The sequence below is a fragment of the Notechis scutatus genome, chromosome 6 (genome assembly GCF_049901735.1).
Source record: "Notechis scutatus isolate UNSWTSFEM ecotype Mainland chromosome 6, rNotScu1.2, whole genome shotgun sequence".
Lineage (NCBI taxonomy): Eukaryota > Metazoa > Chordata > Lepidosauria > Squamata > Elapidae > Notechis > Notechis scutatus.
This window is the reverse complement of record NC_142014.1, coordinates 71184724-71205680: the sequence shown is the minus strand read 5'-3', so window position 1 is coordinate 71205680 and position 20957 is coordinate 71184724. Positions and strand designations below refer to the sequence as shown.

At 41.3% G+C, this 20957-nt stretch overlaps 1 protein-coding gene across 39 annotated transcripts in view; it reads right to left on the bottom strand.

Moving 5' to 3' along the window:
• The window catches only part of PLEKHA5 (pleckstrin homology domain containing A5), a 205164-nt gene that overhangs the window by 171642 nt on the left and 12565 nt on the right, over nt 1–20957 (bottom strand). For 3 of the 39 annotated variants that reach the window (XM_087968730.1, XM_087968732.1, XM_087968737.1), the window contains exon 1: nt 13728–13795. The exons of 32 other annotated variants lie outside the window; for them this stretch is intronic. The gene's annotated coding sequence lies outside the window, so the exon portion shown is untranslated. Of the gene's footprint in view, nt 1–13727; nt 13803–20957 lie in introns of those variants that run through there. 4 more of the 39 variants (XM_087968714.1, XM_087968726.1, XM_087968736.1 and 1 more) reach the window with 3 other exon arrangements.

The window sequence follows — 20957 nt, the reverse complement described above, 5'->3', positions numbered from 1 at the left end:
CTGCTTCAACTAAATCCAACAAACCACAGGACATGTCAAAACAGGCCAGAATTCTGTACATCTGAAACCACAATGTGGGTATCTAAGCTTCTGAATTTTCTTCCAGCTTTGAAATGATTTGCTATTTTTAGGACACAATTTCTCTATTCCTTCATCACTAAGTACACAGATGTCCAACCTATGGACCATATTTCTATGCAAGGAAAATCTGCATCTGATAGGTTTCTGATTATCATTCCCTCGTTAGAGATACAGCTCTACATATGGCATGCCTCTATTAACTAGACAAATGATTAGGTAAAACCAGTGGTCAAATTTTATCATTCATGCATGTTTTTCAGTAGAAAGCTTAAGCTGAACTGAATGCCTCAAGTAATCCTTACATCACCTTCCTGAAAGGTTGGCAGCTTGAAAATTGAAAATCCACAAACGAGACACATGATAGCCTGAATATACAGGTGTGGAAATGAATCTTAAATGTGAAGTGAGTCAGACAAGTTAGTTAGGCACAGCTGCCTGTGGTGTTCTCTCATTAACTAGGCATAATGAACCCTTCTTTTAAGGTTGCTTTTTCACATACCAAAGGAACAATTGCCTACTTAAAACAAACTCTAGATTGGTCTCCGAGTTGGATTTGCTGGCATTCCAGAAAGCTATCTATCATTTGATTACAGATGAAAGACTGGAGGTTATTGCCAAAAGAAAGACAGAGGACAGCGGTGCTGCCTAAAATTCTGTTCAGGAATTATGGGGGGGAAATGGAAACAAATAAAAGATAATTTATACTCCTCAGCTCTGCTATTCTGGTTTGCTTGTGTGACTGTTGTACTTTCAGTAACCTTGATGAACTTTGTCCTGTATTTAACATTTAATTGTTATACAAAATCTCATCTTTATTTTGAATACAATTAAATGCCTAGCCTTTTCCCCCTTGTTTCTTGACTTGTGCCTCTAATGAAAGAGTGCAAAGATTAGTCACCTGCTTTCAAATCTACCTTTGCTACCAACAGTTGTTTCCACCTGTTTAGCTGTGCAATACTGAGAGTGCACAATGAACCTCTTTTCATGATGAACAGCATAAGCATTGTGTATATTTCAAACTCTAATAAAGTTAAGCCAATAAAATAAGTTTAATATTATCACTTTAACCTATGTTTTAAGGATCAGATGCTAGAATAATGGAAATACTCACTAGTGCTCACAATTACTCTGTGCTTTTTCATGGCAGTTGTTAAGTAAACACCACAACTGTTAAACAAACCTGTTTTCTTCAATGGGCGTTTTTTTGCCAGAAATTGGGAGTAAATGCTGGAAACCAGCAAAAAAAAAAAAACCTGCTGAAAATTACAGTCACATGACCACAGGATGCTGCAAAAGTAATTGCCAAGCGCCCAAAATGCAAACACATCATAACAAGGTATATATTTATGTACAGAAATTGGAACTCTGAAACCAAGTCGTAAGTAATTCTGGGAAAGTCTATCGAATAGTTTCTAAGTGATCAGTTGTTAAGTGACAATAACTTGTACAATAAAGACATTCATTTTGTGTATACTGGATCTCTCAAAGTTTAATAAGTGTTGGTTACAATTGCTCTGCTTCTGGAGATTAAATTTAAGAGCTAAAACATTCATTAACCTATATGGTTTGGTCTTGTTGTATTTATTACTCCATTTTGGACTGACATCTACAGGATCCTTAATGCAGTGAAACCTCAGTTTAATAGGCTTCGCTTTAGTGAACAGCACTCCAAAATAACAAAGTTCATTATATCTGAGCCACTCCAGACAATTCATGTAAATTAACATAATTTGTGCCAATTTAAATTGTCTATGAAATTAGTTTAATTACATTAATACATAATAAAATTTAATGGACCACTAAATCTAAGATACCGTGTACATGTGCTTTTCTTGGAAGAGTTTCCAAATTTGAAAATCAATATTTGCAATCTATCAATCCAAGTTATAGATTTTGGGGGCATGTAACTGATTAAAGGAGGTATTATAGAATACTGGGAAGAAAAATCTACCTTATTCTCAGCAGTGGATTATTCGTGTTTGCCATTTGTTAACATCTGAATTAGCAAAGATAATACATCCTGTTCATAATATACATTCCAAGCCTTTCTTATTATGATGATTATTATTGTTGTGGTTATACTGATGCTTTAATACTGTGGTATGCATTTTTTCCCCATTTCTCATTGTACTATTCTGTATGGCAAAGTGAGAAATGTTCAAATGCTGAACCAAGGACAGACTGAGCTTGAACAAGTTTCTGCTAATGCACATTTTAAAAATCTGATTATTGGCTGTTATCATGTCGGTGTTGAATCTTAGTGACCATATAGATCTTCATGATAAACTGTCTTAAAACACTGCATATAGTTCATTGTTTCAATCTTACTAAGGTGTCCATATCATGAGGTTTAACTGCTAAAACCAAGTAATATTTGTTTTATTTTTATCGTATCCCACCTTTTACAAGTAGAGGTAGTGAATATATCCGACATATCTTCCTCCTCCTGTTTTCCCCACAACAATCCTGAGTTGGGATGACTTGCCTAAGGACACCTGGCTGGTTTTCATGACTAAGGTGAGACTAGAATTCACCATCTCCCATTTTGTTGCCTGCCACCACTAGACCAAGCTGGCATCACATCTGATGGGAATCTATCACCTGATTAAAATTAAGGGCCCGGTTTTCTATGCATTTAATTATTATGAAGAATTTATAACAAGGATGTCAAACTTGATTTCATTGAGGGCCACATCAGGGTTGTGTTTGACCTTGGGGGTTGAGTGGGTGTGGCTGAGATGGGCATGGCCAGCTGGACATCTTGTCATGCCCTTGGTAGAGTCGGACTCTGAGGAAGAGGAGGAACAGATGACAGGGAGTGGAGGTGTGGCTCCGGAGGTTGTGGAGGAGGCTGGGGAAGGGCAGAGGCCGGCTGGGCAGTCAGAGGAAGAGCCAGGCCCATCTCCTCTTCATCCTAGGACACGCAAGGAGGAACGGAGAAGACAACAACTTGGCTTGCGAGAGAGGAAGCGGCAACGAGCCTCCTCATTGGTTGCAGCTGGGGAGATGAGTATATAAGAGAGACGGTTAAAACACAGGTTGCCAGAAGCAAAGCTGTTTTATTCTGGTCTGAAGTTATCTTGGTTGGCGTCCTTCCAACAGACTGTGCCTTGTTATCTCCTTGAAGTTGGTAAATACTTCTTCTGTTCCGTTGTGGAAATTTCATCATTGTAGTTTGTTTGGGTTTTTTTATTTCACTTCTATCTGCTCATTAAATTCGGACTGTATTGCTTTTTCTTTTTGAAGACTATTTTTGAGTGCGTTTTATCTCCAACTGAGTATTATTGAACAGTGGGGCCAGGTTGAAGGCATTAAAGGACATTTATTTACATTTTGGATTTTGTTACGTTTGCGTTACACTCTGGGTCTTCACACATCTTGCAGACCGTGCTCAAGCTCCATTTTTGCTGTCAGAGGCACCATGGGCCAGTCCTTCGTTGTTTCTGGGCAGCCCCGTGGACCATATCTAAGCACCACGCGGGCCTTGAGTTTGACACCCCTGATTTATAAGTATTTGACAAGGTTAAATCTTCCAGAACCGGATTACCCAATCTAGATGCCCCTCAGATGGATGAGCTTCAACTCCAGAATTCCCTAACCAGAATGGCTATTGTTAATCATTCTGGGCACTGAATTCCACACAATTGGATGGCACTCAAGGACGGAGAAGACTATTCTAAAATTATAGTTCAGTAATATTTATTCATGGAGTGTGAATATGAATAAATATTAAATAAATAAGGAATAGTTAGTGGATCAAGAAGAAGGGACAAGCAAAGAACTCACTGGTTGATATCATCAAATCTGATACAAAGATGAACATCCAATAACTGAAAGAAGTTGTGCTTCATAAGGTAGCAGAGAGAGGGGACAAGAATCAGACACGACTGAACTGCTAAAACCAATATTTCTCATTAGGAATTTACCTCTTGTTGAGACAAGAAGAAGTGATGGCAATTACAAAACATCTGAACTTGACATAAATTTCGAGCAACTGAGAAATGAGTAAGGTTTTCAATTATAATCTTGAAAACCTCTTTAGAAAATAGCAATATTTGGGGGGGAGGGAATTTGGTTTAGAAAAGTTGGCAAGTTAAGCTTAATATCACAATATCCACATTTATCTATATAATTCCTGTTTTAATGGATTCCTTGCATTTCTTATCAAGAGGAAAAAAATCCTATGCTGTTACAACAGTTTTATTTGAAAATCAGAGGGGACATTTGTAGCAGTTGTATGCTGTTAAAATGTGTTGACAACTTGTGCAAATATTTCTGCAGATAAAGAATAAAGGTAACTATCAGGCCAAAGCTTCTTGTCTAACTGAAGACAAATTTTTATGACACTTTTCAACCAACTCAGTGGTGCTAAGCGGTAAGCACCTAAACTCAGTGCTGCTCTAAACACCTGACATCAATAAATTTCGCTCTGATATGCAAGTCTGTAATCTTCACACTATTTGTTTTTCTCCTAGTTCTCAAAAGTCTATTTTTCAAGAGGTTTCTATATTGATCATTTGTTTCTCAGTAACGTCTTTGTCTCATTTTTTTCTCAAAAAAAATGAAAGATGATCATATCTTGGATCAAAATAAACAATATTCCTCAAATCTATTTTGTCTCATAAGATCCAATTTTAAACAACTGTGGAGAGCTGAATTATTTGAAAAATAACCAGCCAAACTTAAAAAAACAATAAAAAAAAAGGTTTTTGTAAGTTAGAAACAATCTGGTGAAGCTGCTCAAAGAACTTACTAGGTATCTATGCTCTATGATTACCCAAAATGCCAGGATTATATGCTAGACATAACATTAGCTTGTTTCTAATAAAATTCTTTTAAAGTCACAATGGACAAGTTTAATTTAAAAGCCTGAAATTTATGCATCTTATTAACCAGCGAGATGTGTTGAAACATTATTAATTACCAGGACCAATCTCTCATTAGAGAAGGCTGGACCCAAAATCACAAGGCAGAAGAGCATATTTTGATCTCAGCCAAAATTGTTCAAATGCTGGTAGTCCTCAAATTACAACTGGGACCAGATTTACCACCACTAAGCAATGCAGTAATAAAATATGATATCATATGACTGTATTACTTATAACAACAATGCCAGGATTCCCTGTTGCTGCTGTTAACCAAATCTTATCAGTTGTTAAATGAGGACCCACCCTAATCAGAGGCATTTCTAGCTTGGTTTCTCCCAGGCCCAGGTCTTGATAAGGTGAAGGACTGTCTACATCTTCAGCTCCTTCCATCCAACTATGGTGGCGCAGTGGTTAGAATGCAGTACTGCAGGCTACTTCTGCTGACTGCAATTTGGCAGTTCAAATCTCACCAGGCTCAAGGTTGACTCAGCCTTCCATCCTTCCAAGGTCGGTAAAATGAGGACCCAGATTGTTGGAGGGCAATATGCTGACTCTGTAAAACCACTTAGAGAGGGCGGTAAAGCACTATGAAGCGGTATATAAGTCTAAGTGCTATTGCTATATTCCCCTTACATTTTGGGCACCCTGCACAGAGGCACGTGGTGGTGGTGGTGCTGAGGATGAGTTAGAGGTCCAAGGCCTTCAGCAATCTCAGCTGGTTGACACTAACCCTACACATGTACCATTCCCTGTTATTGTAAATTTCCAATAAAGTGACAGGTCCAGGAAAAAGATCACCACACTTTCAATTCCACTTGGATTAGCCACATGTTAATTCCCAGGAAACCTTAGCCAATCAGAAAAGACATGGATCTAAATATATAATTGCTAAGCTCACAGTCACAAGAACACTGTCTGCTGTCTCAGAATTAACAGAGTCAAGAATCAAACTCATCAGTACCAACATATGATCGCTGCTGTATGTCAGGCCCCTAATAATCTCTGTCAGATCTATGATGACCATGAACTCCCAAGCTTCATCCAAATCTCTACCCAGAAGGACCCCAAAACCATAAACCAGAGGAATTTCACTGCCAATCTGACCATGGAATTGAACAACTCGGGTAGGAAAGCTATTATGAAGCAGGGAGGCTGGTACAGCACCAACATTTCCAACTGATCCCTTGAGTCCAACTTTACAAACAGGACGTCACATTCAGTTATCTGCGGTGCAGCAACCCTAAAAGCCACCAGAGTATCCTGGATTACCATAGCTTTTTTAATGTGCCTGCCCTGGAATCTCAGATGGTACTTTAGCCAAAAGCCAGATAAACACCTTTGAAAACTCCCCCTCCATCTGTCCAAGTTGCCAGCTTCTCACTGACAATTAGATCATGAATAATAATTACAATAATTAGAAACTTCATTATAGCCTGTCTTGATGTTCAACGGTAGTTGCCAAAACCCAGAACTCTTGAAAGTCTGATGACCAGGCATTGGGGTGAACTGGAACATGGTATTGATATAATACACTAAGAGGACATTCCCTCAATGCATCTCATCCCGTCTTCCACCATATCTACTTCTGCTAATCACCACAGCATGTTTAGCTTCCCTCACGCCAGCCTCTCTGCAGGTCAAAAAGCATCATCCCAAACATCATCATAGCACCCTCACCAGATATACAAGTCTAGTTCACTAGGTGGCTTCTGAACAGCCCCCTCCTATACATACACAAATCAACTGCTCTCTCAGCTCTCATTCCCCCCACCACACAGGCTCAAACCACACACTACTAAGAGCATGGGGGCTGTTAGAATGCAGTATTGCAGGCTAGCTCTGCATTCCCACTGCCAAGAGTTTGATTCTGACCAGCTCAAAATTGACTCACCGTTCCGACATCGGTAAAATAAGGACCCAGATTGTTGCGGGGTGGGCAATATTGCCGACTCTGTAAACCACTTAGAGAGGGCGGTAAAGCACTATGAGGTGGCATACAAGTACATTGCTAGACTCAGGACAAACTAGCAACAATAATAATAAAAGCAGCAGCAATATTACTGTATTAAAATTGTTCATGACATAAAGTACACTCACCTCTCTATAAATTATTCTCTCTCATACAGACATGGAAGCATACTGAAACAGTACATGCATTTCTTTCCCTCCATCAAAAATAGAAAAAAAAAAAGGGGGGGGGGGAGAAGCAGAAGACAAGATAAGAGGGAGAGTAGTTACATTAAACAAGAAGAACAAGCTTGCAGGAAACAATAGAAAATAAGAGAGGGAGATATTATGTTTTTGTGGTCTAAGAAAGGGAAAATTCACTGGACAAACAATACTCCCAAGCAAAGATAAATAATAAGGCTTGTTTTCAAAATACATGCCTGTATTCATTGGCACCTCTTGCCCATTCCTTTATTTTCAAGTTCCTAACAAAAAATATAAACCATCTGTCGACTCAGCTGATAAGTAATTGGGGGGAGGGGGAGAAACCTACTTCTTATGGGTGGATAATATTGTATTTAAAAACGTGAGTGGGGTAAGGCGGGGTAGAGTGGAAAAAGAGAAATAAAATAGAAATAGAACACAAATACTTTAAGATCTGGTGCCATTCATGGAATGAAAGCCAGGATAGACAGAGATTTTTAACAGATAATCTACACAATGTAATACTATGCAGTTTTTAAATTTTAGGAGGGCAACCCAACCCCATAGAACAAAATGACAATGTATGAATTTCAGCATAGGAAGACCTTCATTCACAACCACAACAATCAGCCAGATCAAGATGGTCTGCCATTTTAGATTGTCCACACTAAGAAAAGAGACAAATAATCTTAAATTGCAGGAAAGAGGGTCACCTTTTCTTCCTTCATAAGCCTAGTAATCAGCTTACTGCAATACGCCATAGGCCAGGGATGTCAAACTCAAGGCCCAGGGGCCGGATCTGGCCCGCAGGGTGCTTAGATCTGGCCTGTGGGGGCCACCCTAAAAAGAGCAAAGAACTGGCCCGTGGTATCTCTGCTAGTGAAAACGGAGCTCGGGAGAGCCGCGTGCAGCCCTCCCAGGCCCCATTTTCAGCTGTGACGGTCTCCTGCCACCCTCTGCCAGTGAAAACGGAACTCAGGGGGCCGCACCCCGAGCTCCATTTTCACTGGCAGAAGGAGGCCATCATAGCTGAAAATGGAACTCTGGAGCCTGTTTTCACTGGCAGAGCGCTTGGGCCACCACAGACGCCTCCTGACACAAGTGCCGTCAAGCTGGTCATTCCCACCCTGGCCACACCCACCCCGCCCCTGAGGTCAAACACAACCCTCATACGGCCCTCAATGAAATCGAGTTTGACACCCCTGCCATAGGCTATTCGCTAGGCTTTAAATCAGCACTCGTAATCAACTTGCAAAATTTCCTGTCCTACAAATTAAGAAATATTCAATAACATGGCACATCATTGAACATACAAGACTTTAAAATGGGCATTGGTAAATTTACCTGTGAACGCCCTTTCTATCTATGCTGCGAGAGAGCCCAGGATGGGTAGACTCCTTATGATGTCATTAAGCTGAGTCTGTACTTGTATATAAAAAGCCAGCCCCCGGGAGAATCCCCAGCTTTGGCGAAGATACCTGACAGACTGAAGAAGTTTTCTCTGAAAGCAAACAATCCAATACATTAACATGCCTTACCATCTCCGGATGAACCAAGGGAGGGGCTGGGCTCTCTCGCAGCAGATAGAAAGGATGTTCACAGGTAAATTTACCAACGCCCATTCTCCTCCATGCTGCAGCAAGAGCCCAGGATGGGACATACCAAAGCTTACATGTCCACGGGTGGGTCCTCGTCCAGCCAATCACTCCGAAGGTGGAACCACTCAATGAAGAACCCGTCTGCCAAAGGCCACCATCACTGAGGCAAAGGAATCCAGACGGTAGTGTCTGATGAAGGGAGACAGGGATGTCCACGTGGCCACTCTGCAAATCTCTTCCAAGGATGCCTAGATGGCCCAGGTGGCTGAAGTGGCCGCACTTCTGGTAGAGTGCACTGTTAGACCACGGGGTACCGGAAGAGCCACCGCTTTGTAGGCTTCTGCGATGCACGTCCTGACCCACCTGCTAATAGTAGGGGAAGAGGCCTTGCTCCCTAAGTGAGAAGGTGAAAAGGAGTCAAACATGGCTTCTGTCTTTCTAAAAGCTTTCTAAAAGGCTTGATGTAAATTCTAAGAGCCCTTCTGACATCTAGAGTATGCCACTTGCGCTCTAAGTCATGGTGTGGAAGGGGACAGAAGTCAGGTAACACAATGTCTTGGGACCGGTGGAACCAAGTGTTAACCTTTGGGATAAAGGAGGGGTCCAGACGGAGAACAACCCTATCATTGTGAAAGATGCAAAGATCCTGCCTGATAGAAAGGGCGGCCAGTTCTGACACCCTTCTGGCTGAAGTGATAGAAACGAAGAAAACTACCTTTAGAGTTAGGAATTGGAGAGACACTGTTCTAAGGGGTTCAAAGGGGGGCTTCGTAAGGGCATTAAGAACCAAGTGAAGGTCCCATGAAGGATACCTGTGCACCACAGGTAGGTTGGAAGCACCTTTCAAAAATTTCCTGACCGAGAGGTGATGGGACAAGGAAGGAAGCGAACCCCATGAAAGAACTGAGGAGAGAGCCGCTACCTGGCGACGTAAGGTATTGGTGGCAAAACCTTTCTCCAAGCCATCCTGAAGGAATCTAAGAACCGCTGCAACTGGGCTGAGGAAGGAAAGAGACCCTCCTTGAGGCACCATTGGGAGAAAACCCTCCATGTGGCATCATAGAGGTGCCTCGTAGAAGGTTTGCGAAACGCCTAGATGGTGAGGATAACCCCCTTTGGGAGATTAGCCTCCCTTAGCCACTGCCGCTCAAGCGCCACATGGTCAGCTTGAGCCACTGGGGCTCTGGATGGATCAGGGGCCCTTGGTGCAGGGAGATGAGATGAGCCGGGATCCTCCAAGGGGAAGCCACAGACAGGTTGACCAGGTTTGCAAACCAGGGCCTCCTTGGCCAATAAGGTGCCAGGAGAATTAGCTCCACTTGTTCCGCCAACAGCTTCCGTATGACCGTCAGAATGATGGGAAGAGGGGAAAGGCATAGAGGAGACCTGCGGGCCATTTGCAATGAAGAACATTGGTCCCCTCCACTCGCTGGCAAGGAAACCTGGTGAAGAATCTGTTGACTTTGGCATTTTGAGGAGTGGAGAAGAAATCCACCTCTGGAGTTCCGAATCTGAGGGAAAGATCCCTGAATAGGAACAGAGGAATGGACCATTCTGCCTGGTCGACTAAACTCCTGCTCAGCGAGTCGGCTTGGGAATTGTTGACTCCGGAAATGTGATCCGCTGAGATCGACAGCAGGTGTTTCTCTGCCCATACCCCAAACGTTCTGCTTCCCTCATAAATGCCTTGGATCTCGTTCCCCCGTCTGTTGACATGTGCCTTTGCAGCCATATTGTCCGTCAACACGAGAACATGGGAGCCAGTCACCGATGCTCTGAAATGCTTGAGAGCCAGAGAGATAGCTCTGAGCTCTAACCAATTTATGGGATGGGTGCTGTCTGATCTGGACCAAACCCTTTGAGCTATCTGACCCTCCATATGGGAGCCCCAACCCAGAAGGCTGGCATCTGTGGTGATTACTAGCCTGTCTAGTTCCTTAAATTGGAGCCCCTTCCAGAGGGACGGGGAGAGCCACCAATTGAGGGACTGCTGGGCCTGTTGAAAGAGCAGGACCTTGATTGACGAGTGGCTGGTTCCTGCTCGTTGAAAGGGGAGCAGGAACCATTGGAGAGATCGGGAGTGAAGCTATGCCCACAGGACAATGCAAATATAGGAGACCATCTTCCCCAGAATTTTACATTTATCTCTGGTTTTGATGAGATACGGCTCTAAAGCCTCGCCTAAAAGCTTGTCTCCTGCGCAGGGGGCAGAGGCCAGCTTCCATTTGCGGCCTGCCAATTTCGGAGCCACAGAAGCCTTCTTGCTGCCACCGAAGATGCCATGGCCCTTGATGCAAATTTGGCAGAATTGAGGGTGGCATCCGCAGTGAATTCTGCCACTGCTATAATTTTGTTAAGGACCTGACAAGACCTGAGGTCAGAGGCAGGTAATTGGTCCTGCAGTTGGTGCAGCCATCGTAGAGATGCCCTCGTGAAAAATGATGCAGCAGTCGAAGCCTGAACAGCCCACGCATCTGCTTAATGGTTGCGCTTGAGGGTCTGTTCGGAATGCTTGTCCTCTGGTTTAAGGGCATCCTCTGGCTCGGTGGGAGTGCCAGAAGAGGAGAATGATGCCACAACTAGAGTGTCTACTGAGGGCACTGCAAGGGCATTGGCTAGGGATGTGCTGACATTGTAGAACCGCTTGTCCAAAGATGATGGACGAGGACCTGCTGAAGGGGAAGCGCACTGTTCCTTGACCATGTCGAGAAACAAAAGGGGAGAAGGCAAAACCTCCGTGTGTACTACTGGCTTGGAGAAGAGAGAGTGTCCTTGCCCAGAGGGTTCCCCTTGTGGGTCAGGTGCTGCTTCCTCAGGTAACAGCTTGGCAGCGACCAGGGCCTTGCTAAGTAGGGGTTTAAAGAGGGCTGGTTTAAAGACTAATGCAGAGGAGGGCTGATCTGGACGAGAGTCTTCTTCCTCTGAAAGATTGCAATCACAGATTTCGCCCTCTTTGCATTCTGAACGAGAGGAGCAACTGTGTTCATATGGGGATGCACCCTCTTCCCCTTCATACTCCTTCCATTCTGCCTGTGAAGAATGGACCCTGAGGTCTTGGGGTCTGTGGAAATCTCATTGCGGAGGTAAGGAAGCCATAGACTGAGAAGGGAGAAGGGCCCGAACCCTTTCCAGAGGCCGAAGAATCTGTTGAAAACCTTCAGCCAATCCCTGCCTAATGGCTAAGGAAACAACATCTTGGATCTCCTTGGGCCTGTTGTCAAAGGTAGTGGAGGGCCGAAGGCCAGCTTCAGTGAATGTGAAAGTGGCTTCTGGCCTGATCTGGGAGGCCTGAACTCTGGCGGGAAGAGAGGGGGCACAGGGCCCAGAAGTTTGCTGGACATATGGCCCAGACTTGCTGAAATCCTGAGGTTGTTCCTCAAATGCCTCAGGGGACCAGACCGGGGGGGGGGTCCAAAGGCTCCATGAACAACTTCCCCTCCCCTGGGGGGGCTTCTCTGGAAACCCTGATGTTCGGCTGGCTGGGAAACCTGTTGCAGTTGCCCTCTCATTTGTTGAATAGTCTTGTTAAATTGTCTCTCTAGAGCCGCATGTCTGCGTTTCTCTGCCTTCAACTCAGCCTGAGTTGTCTTCTTAGGGGCTAGAGCCTTAGCTCTTATTTTTGCAGCCACTTCCTTCTGAGCAGTAGGTTGTCTGCATCTTTTCCTTTTAGTGGGTTGGAGGGTCTGTTCCACTGGGGGTGGGGAAGCTCTGCATGAGCATTGTCCTGATCCATTTTAAAATAAGCAAGGCTCAAGAATTGAGAGAATGGCTCTCAAAAGTGCTTAAGGATGGCAGAGGGTGGAATTGGGTCTTTGGAGCCCTGAAAATGGCCGCCAGGCCACTTAAAATGGCCGCTCACCTCATGTCTGAAGAGACTGCACTTAAAAATGGCTGCTGCTCATTGATGGCTCCGAGAAGTGAATTTTGCTCCATAGGCTATTGCAAGCCCCGAGCAATCAGATCAGCCAGAGAAGGAAGAGATCACCTCCCACCCGATCAGCTGGCTGGCTGTTATCAGTTTGCCAATGTTTTACGATCGGGCAAACTGCGGCTATGGGGAAGGTCTCAGACACTTCCCTGTTTGCCCAGCAGCACTTGGGGAAAAGTTTATCCCAACGTTGCAGGAGAACGGAGCCCCGCTCTCCTGAAGTTGCAGCTGCCCAGATCCCCAGGAGCTGATTGAAGCAAGGGTAGCTTCTGTAGAAAAATCACTGAATAAAACGCTAACGCTTTCAGAGACACAGCTTGTGACTTAAAAAAGCTGAGTCAAAGCTGGGGATTCTCCCGGGGGCTGGCTTTTTATATACAAGTACAGACTCAGCTTAACGATGTCATAAGAAGGAGTCTACCCATCCTGGGCAAATTAAAATAAGGCACACATACATTCGTATTTTATATGATGGATCATACGCTTTATTCCTCTTGTTTTACAATTCTCAGGGCCTACATCTTTGACATAAAGCCCTATTTTATTTCCAACTAGGAACTGGATGATTAAACAGAGCAGCTTGTCTATCTTTGGTACAATTCTCTAGTTCATAAACCATGGTGTTATCAAACCTAATTAATGTGTATATTCCTGTCTCTGCTGCTCTCCCTTGTTTTTATATCTCAGTAGTACTTAGCTTTTAAAGCACGAGCCTATTGGTGTACAGACCAGTCCTTTTACTTTTCCCAAAAGATTTTGTTTATTGGTAAAGCTATAAAGTCTATATCCTAAATCTATATGCAAGCAGGAAAGTGAATTCTTGTTTTATCAGCAACAAAGTCACTTTGCTATACTGGTCACTAGGAAAATTATTTGCCAGTAAAAGGCAAATTATGTACATGTTAAGATATATTCCCTAGCACATTAAAGTCATTAATGGATTGAAAAACAATAAATATTACAAACATTATAATTAAGAATGCTACACCATTGGGCCAGAATATTTCATACAGGGGTGGGATTCAACCGGTGTAACAACCGGTTCAATGAATACGTGCTTTGTGTGGTTCACACGCACAGCCATTTTCTGCTAAAACTTACCTTCTTTTGCAGCTCCGGTGAGTGAAACAGCTGAGGTGCGGCAATCCGCTCTGCCACGTCGATCAGCTGGGCTTCAAAACAAGGAAATAAAGGACAGACAAGGGCAGGGGCGGGTGGCCAACTGATCGCTGGAACTTCCCAACTATATTGGGAAGCATTCAGATGGATTTAAAACAAACCTATTTTCCTTCTTAAAAATCCTACTTTCAGCATTTTAGCACATAAAAATGAGTGGCGTAAGTTTCTTCCACATCTCAAGGAAAGAAAAAGTGAAAATTAGTTCCTTGGGTTTGACCTGTTGGATATATTTATGTAACACACGTAACCCAATCAGTAATAGCTATTTAAGCTATTTATCACACCAATCATATTACCGTTTTAGGAAACACAAAGTCTCTACCTAAAGCTTTTATTCTTTCTTTATATTCCATGACATTTTGTTCCAAAAGTACATTCATAAAGCACCATTAAAGTATTGGCTCCTTGCCAATATCCAGGCAGACAACATTATTGGCTTTGGTTTAATGGAGTACTTTGGTTTTTCAGATGCTCTACAATTCTACCCTTTTCCTTGAGAATTAATTAGGCTAGGCCTAAACACTGGCTCAGAGGTGATTAGATTTCATATCTACAAACACACATCTGTCTGGGTCAGAGCAGTCTGACTCAACAATAGACCTAATACAGTTTAGGGCAAAACCTGCTCTATTATCCACCAGCTGGGTTAGTGCAACATGCTAAACTAGTTTAGTCTGGTCTCGATAGGAAGAAATTCACTATGTTTCATCATATTAAGCAACAATATACTTTATTGGTTTGGGTGCAGCATATTATACTAAGTTCAGGAATTGGTTAAATCAACATAATCATGTTGTAGAAACCCAACAATTAGATTAGTGGGTTCATACCACCACACCACACCCACTGACCTCATTAAATGTACTAACTACACTAACCAGCCAACACATGGGACATACAGTTGTGCTCATAAGTTTAAACACCCTGGCAGAATTTATGATTTCTTGGCCATTTTTCAGAGAATATGAATGGTAACACAAAAGCTTTTCTTTCATTCATGGTTAGTGGTTGAATGAACTACATTTATTATCAATCAACTGTGTTTACTCTTTTTAAATCATAATGACAACAGACACTACCCAAATGACCCTGATCAAAAGTTTACATACTCTGGTGATTCTGGCCTGATAACATGCACACAGGTTGGCACAAAGGGGTGCATCAGTACTGCACTGATGTTTCTGGCTTCTGAGTCATGGGGAAAACAAAAGAATTGTCAAAATATCTGCAAAAAAAGATAAACTGTATAAAACAGAAAAGGGATATAAAAAGATATCCAAAGAATTGAGAATGCCAATCAGCAGTGTTCAAACACTAATCAAGAAGTGGAAATGAGTTCTGTTGAAACCAAACCACTGTCAGGTAGACCAACTAAAATTTCAGCCACAACTGCCAGGAAAATTGTTCAGGATGCAAAGAAAAACCCACAAATAACTTCAGGTGAAATACAGAACTCTCTGAAAACATGTGGTGTGGCTGCTTCAAGGTGCACAATAAGGAGGCACTGGAAGGTCGAGTTGCCAGAAGAAAGCCATTACTACGCAAATGCCACAAGGTCTCCCACTTACAATACACCAAACAGCACAGAGACAAGCCTCAAACCTTTTGGCACAAAGTCATTTGGAGTGATGAGACCAAAATTGAGCTTTTTGGCCACAACCATAAACGCTGCATTTGGAGAGGAGTCAACAAGGCCTATGATGAAAAGTACATCATTCCTGCTGTGAAACACAGAGGTGGATCGCTGATGTTTTGGGGATGTGTGAGCTACAGAGGCACAGGAAATTTGGTCAGAATTGATGGCAAGATGAATGCAGTAGGTTATCAAAAGATACTGGATGAAAATTTGCATTCATCAGCCCGGAAGCTGCACATAGGACATACTATGACATTCCAACATGACAATGATCCTAGACACAAGGCCAAGTCGACCTGTCATTGGCTACAACAGAATAAAGTGAAGTTTCTGGAGTGGCCATCTCAGTCTCCTGACCTCAATATCATTGAGCCACTCTGGGGAGATCTCAAACGTGCGGTTCATGCAAGACAGCCCAAGAATTTACAGGAACTGGAGGCTTTTTGCCAGGAAGAATGGGCAGCTTTACCATCTGAGAAGATAAAGAACCTCATCCACACATACCGCAAAAGACTTCAAGCTGTCATTGATGTTAAAGGGGGCAATACACCGTATTAAGAAATGGGGTATGTAAACTTTTGATCAAGGTCATTTGGGTAGTTTCTGTTGTCATTATGATTTAAAAAGAGTAAACACAGTTGATTGATAATAAATGGCTTCATTCAACCACTAACCATGAATGAAAGAAAAGTTTTTGTGTTACCATTCATATTCTCTGAAAAATGGCCAAGAAATCATAAATTCTGCCAGGGTATGTAAACGTTTGAGCACAACTGTAAAACAATAAATAAAGTTGTAATGCCAACATGGATTATATGATGGACATTCTAAGTATAATTCCCTTACAGAACATTTCATCTTCTGTGTTACTTCCCTAAGCAAGCTTCATCCCACAGAAATATATCTGATAAAATTATCTAGGTCCTCTCAGAGCCGTGGTGGCTGAGAGGCTTAAAGATGCTCGAGTTGATCTCTGCTCCAGTGGTTCGAATCCTAGCACCACATACATGACAGAGTGAGCTTCCGTCACTCGTCTCAGCTTGTCAAACCTAGCTATTTGAAAGCATGTTGTCTGTGAGTAGATAAATAGGTACCACTTCAGTGGGAAACATGGCGGCGTTTTGATGCTGGACCTGCCTGGATGCAATGTCCAGCGACATTGGTGGTGAGAGCAGGTCCTGGATGGCGCCGCAAGACACCATTCATCCTTCTGGTATGGAGCTAGTTCGCCCTTGTGGTGTACTGTAAATAAGCATGTGAGCATCTTGATAATTTACAAATAATTACTTTGTACCAACTCTGTAGTCTCCTGCCTAACTGTAAAATCGCAATAAGCTAAATGAATAAATAATCAAGATAGTTTGAAATAGCAAGGATAGGTAACCTAGCCTCAAACACTAGGGGAAATAAAAAAGAAAAAGAAACAGCCCTAACTTTTAATAGAATACAATTCATTTTCCCCAGATACATTCAGTGACAGTGTTTGTGAGAAATAACGCAACCTTGGACAACAGGGCTGTTCTACTATTCAGTTCTTTTAATACACTATAACAACTGTAACTACCTTACAATTAATCTATACCTCACACCAAGCAATTTATCTTGCCAATCACTCCAGGCATTGCCCTTTTAAGAATCCAAAACTAGTATTGTGTAATCCTAGAAATGCATGTAAATTTATGGGGTGGAATCTTTATTATAATAAAAAACATTTACTACCAATCTTGCCTATGCAGTAAAATGGCAGAATTCAATTTGTAATAACATTTGATAAGGCATTCCATGGTGATATCGATGGCAAAGATAACAAACCTGCATTTTTACTATTATTACTGTTAGGCAAAACTTCCCAATTACATCCAAGTCAGCTGAATGGAGAAGAGGAAAAGTACGGTGGGGAAAAATAAGATTTGATTATGACACCGACAGGATTCAGGAAAAAATAATATTACAGTACATTCTGATGTATGACACATCACATAGCTTAAACAAAAGATTACCCCATAACATCACAGCAACATCTCTCATTAGAAGTTTGTTTATTAAACTTCTTTGCTGCCCATTTCGTCAAGACAACTCTAGTTGGTTTATAGTATTTGATATTCTACAGCCTTGATATTCTTGCTCAGAAAGTTTTTGCCTTTTAATTATTGTCCAAATCTTTCACTTGACAGAAGTCGCCCAGATATATATATAAACTTAAACTTATTTGAAATCCATCCTCATTTTCCAACAATTTAAAGATAATTCACATGCAAGATGATTTTGTCATTCCCACTCATTTCCTCTTATGTTTCTCTGTTCAGATACATTTGAGGCAGTGAAATCTGAGATAATTCTGCAATGATAATTCTGTCCTATAGCTTTAGTTTTATCTGCTTTGTGCCCGTATAGCTATGATACCTCCTGTTCCTTCTACCTTATCTTTGGTTGCCTCAAGTTTATTTGAGTAATGCGTAAAATCTCACTTTCTGCCACTAAATAACAAGCTTTTATTTCTGAAGTAGAAAATCACTTTACTATTATATTCTGTAGAACTCTTACAGGGACAAATACTTTTTGGTTAAGTTATACTACTGTAACTTCAAGCAGTCTCAGGTGACAACTTTACAAACTGCTATTACTTATTTTAGCTGTTATTTCAATTGTGTAATGACAATGAACGTAAGCAGAAAATGGAAATAATTATTTTCACTATAAAGAAAAAGCAACACACATTCTACATTGTAGGTGCCTTGAATTATGTAGTTGTTTTGTTAAAATCTCCATAAAGCACTACATTGTGTATTATATTTGCAAATGCCTATGATCTGTAGCTCACAATGGTTGCTAGGAGAAGAAACAAAATTGAAGCCAGTGGTTCATCTACCATTTAGCATAGATTTACATAACCATGTTTTATCCGACACTGCAGTGTTGCAATTTAATGCAGAGAGCCAAAGCACTACCAGCTATGTAAAGGAAGTGACACTCCAAATTAATTGACATTCCTGACCAATTTCAATAAACAAAAAGAGAAGGTCAACTCAACTATAAGATGAGAAACCGAGGATCATCAAATGTAAACTGCAAATATATATATATATATATATACCCTGGAGATAGAGAAAAAAAAATGGATTGCTAAATTCATCAAAACAGGAATCAGACTGCAATCTACCGATTACTTTTCTACCCTTGCTATATATACTATAGCTAACAGCTGTCAAAAATACTGAAATAGTTAAAGACAAGGTTGAGTGCAACTTTCCACTCACATGGTAAACACAAACCAGTGTCTAGGTCACACCCTTCCTTCTTATAACACAATTTTTCAATTATCCCTGAAAAACTGTTCAATGGTTTTCACCTGGAAAGCAGCAATTATAGTCTGTCAATATTGAAGCCACATGGAAGAAGGTTCCTTATTTAAAAGAAGGAAGGAAGGAAGATGAGTTTATGAACTGTTTATTGATAACAGAAAGCTTTCTGCTAATTTAAATAGCAGTTTTTGAGTTTTTCCTTAATGCAGACCACTGTCATATAAACAGGACTTGTAACAAAATATATATCTGGCTGTTAACAAGATATTGTTGGTCCTATAAGATAGATTACACTAAGTAATAAATACCATATGGGTCTAAAACTACATTTATTAGAACCAAATCTTGCAATGTGCTTCCTCTGTCCATCTTCATATGAATTAAGGAAGGGCTTGTCAAGGCTTTTTCTCAACTCTTGTTTCTTGGAATGAGCTTAAACCACATTTATCTGATTGTTGCCTGGCTAACTGATCTTCCATTTGTACCGGCAGTCCTTGACTTAGGACCACAATGGAGCCCAAAATTTCTGTCATTAAGTGAGATGTATGTTAAATGAGTTTTGCCCCACTTTTACAACCTTTCTTGCCACCCTTGTTAAGTGAATCACTGCGGTTGATAAGTTAGTAACAGGGTTGTTAAGTGAATCTGGTTTCCCCATTGACTTTGCTAGTCAGAAGGTCACAAAAAGGGATTACGTGACCCGGGACACTGCAACCGTCATAAATAGGAACTATCTGAATTTTGATCACTTGATCTTGGGGGGTGCTGCAAAGGTCGTGACTCTGAAAGACGGTCGTAAGTCACGTTTTTTCAATAGCATTGTAACTTTGAACCGTCACTAATTGAACTGTAGGACTCTCTGTACTTTAAGTTAAGTTACTCTCTGTACTTTAGGTTATTCTTTGTGCCCTCTATAGGTATAATAAATTATTCCCTCAACACTGTTCAACTATTACAAAGTCTGCACTACTATTACTATTAATCTTCTTATCACTCCTTATCACCCATCCCCTCCCATTTATGACTGTATGACTGTAAGTTTGTCGCTTGTATCCTTACGATTTATATGGACTGTTTCCTAGTATGATTTGATTGCTTCTTGTACCCTATGACTATTATTAAGTGTTGTACCTGATGATTCTTGACGAATGTATCTTTTCTATTATGTATACTGAGAGTATTTGCACCAAAACAAATTCCTTGGGTGTCCAACCACACTTGGCCAATAAAGAATTCTATGCTATGCTATGCTATGCTATGCTATGCTATGTTATGTTATGCTATGCTATTCTAGCATGTGTGTCCACCCAATTGATAGTCACGAGACTCCAAAGGCAGGCAGGCAGACACGCATGCACACACACACACACACACACACTTTTACTGGAATTCCATGGGTGATTGCCAAAATTACAAAACGCCAATCTTTTCACTCCAAATATTCTGGCAATCTCCCAAGATGTGGCTATATGTATTCACACATCCTAAGACACATCCTAAGGCTCTCCTACACAACAAAGACCACAAAATAAAGATCTCTGCTTTAAAGGTCTGAAAATGTAGGATTTTTCAACAGATCTTTGCAACCTGCATTTGATATTGAGGAACATCCATCTCCAAGTATAATTATTAAGATCAATATAATCCCTGAGGTCCGAAAGCCCAAATAGTGAACAGAAGTCATACGTAGTTCATCTGCTTCTATTCAATTAAACAAGTCAAACCAAGTCTGCAAATAAAGCATCTGTCTGTGAAAAACAGTGGAGCCACTTAAAATGAATAGAGATTATTATTGGTTTCTGGATCTGAAGTATCTTCCCAATTAATCCAATTTTAGTTTCGTAACATTAAACAGCTTTGCATTATTTTAACTGTCCAGATAGAGTTTAGCTTTCATATTATGAATGATTACAGCAGATATTTTTTATTTTCTTCTAGATAGTCAAAGAAGAGCATTTGATATGTTCTTTATCTAAGTACTTCCAAAGAAGTATTAGAAACAGATCAAAAGGGATATCAGGGAAACAAAAGGAATTGCAGTTCTCTAAATCCTAACATAAACAACCTTTTCAAAGAAGGATTTCAATTTTCCACTTACATTCCAGAATGTGCTAATATGCATGAAACCATGTTATACTTGCTGGAAAATAGACGTATCTTATTTCTGAATTGCAACAGTGACAGCACTCCTACTCACTGACCGTATAATGGCAT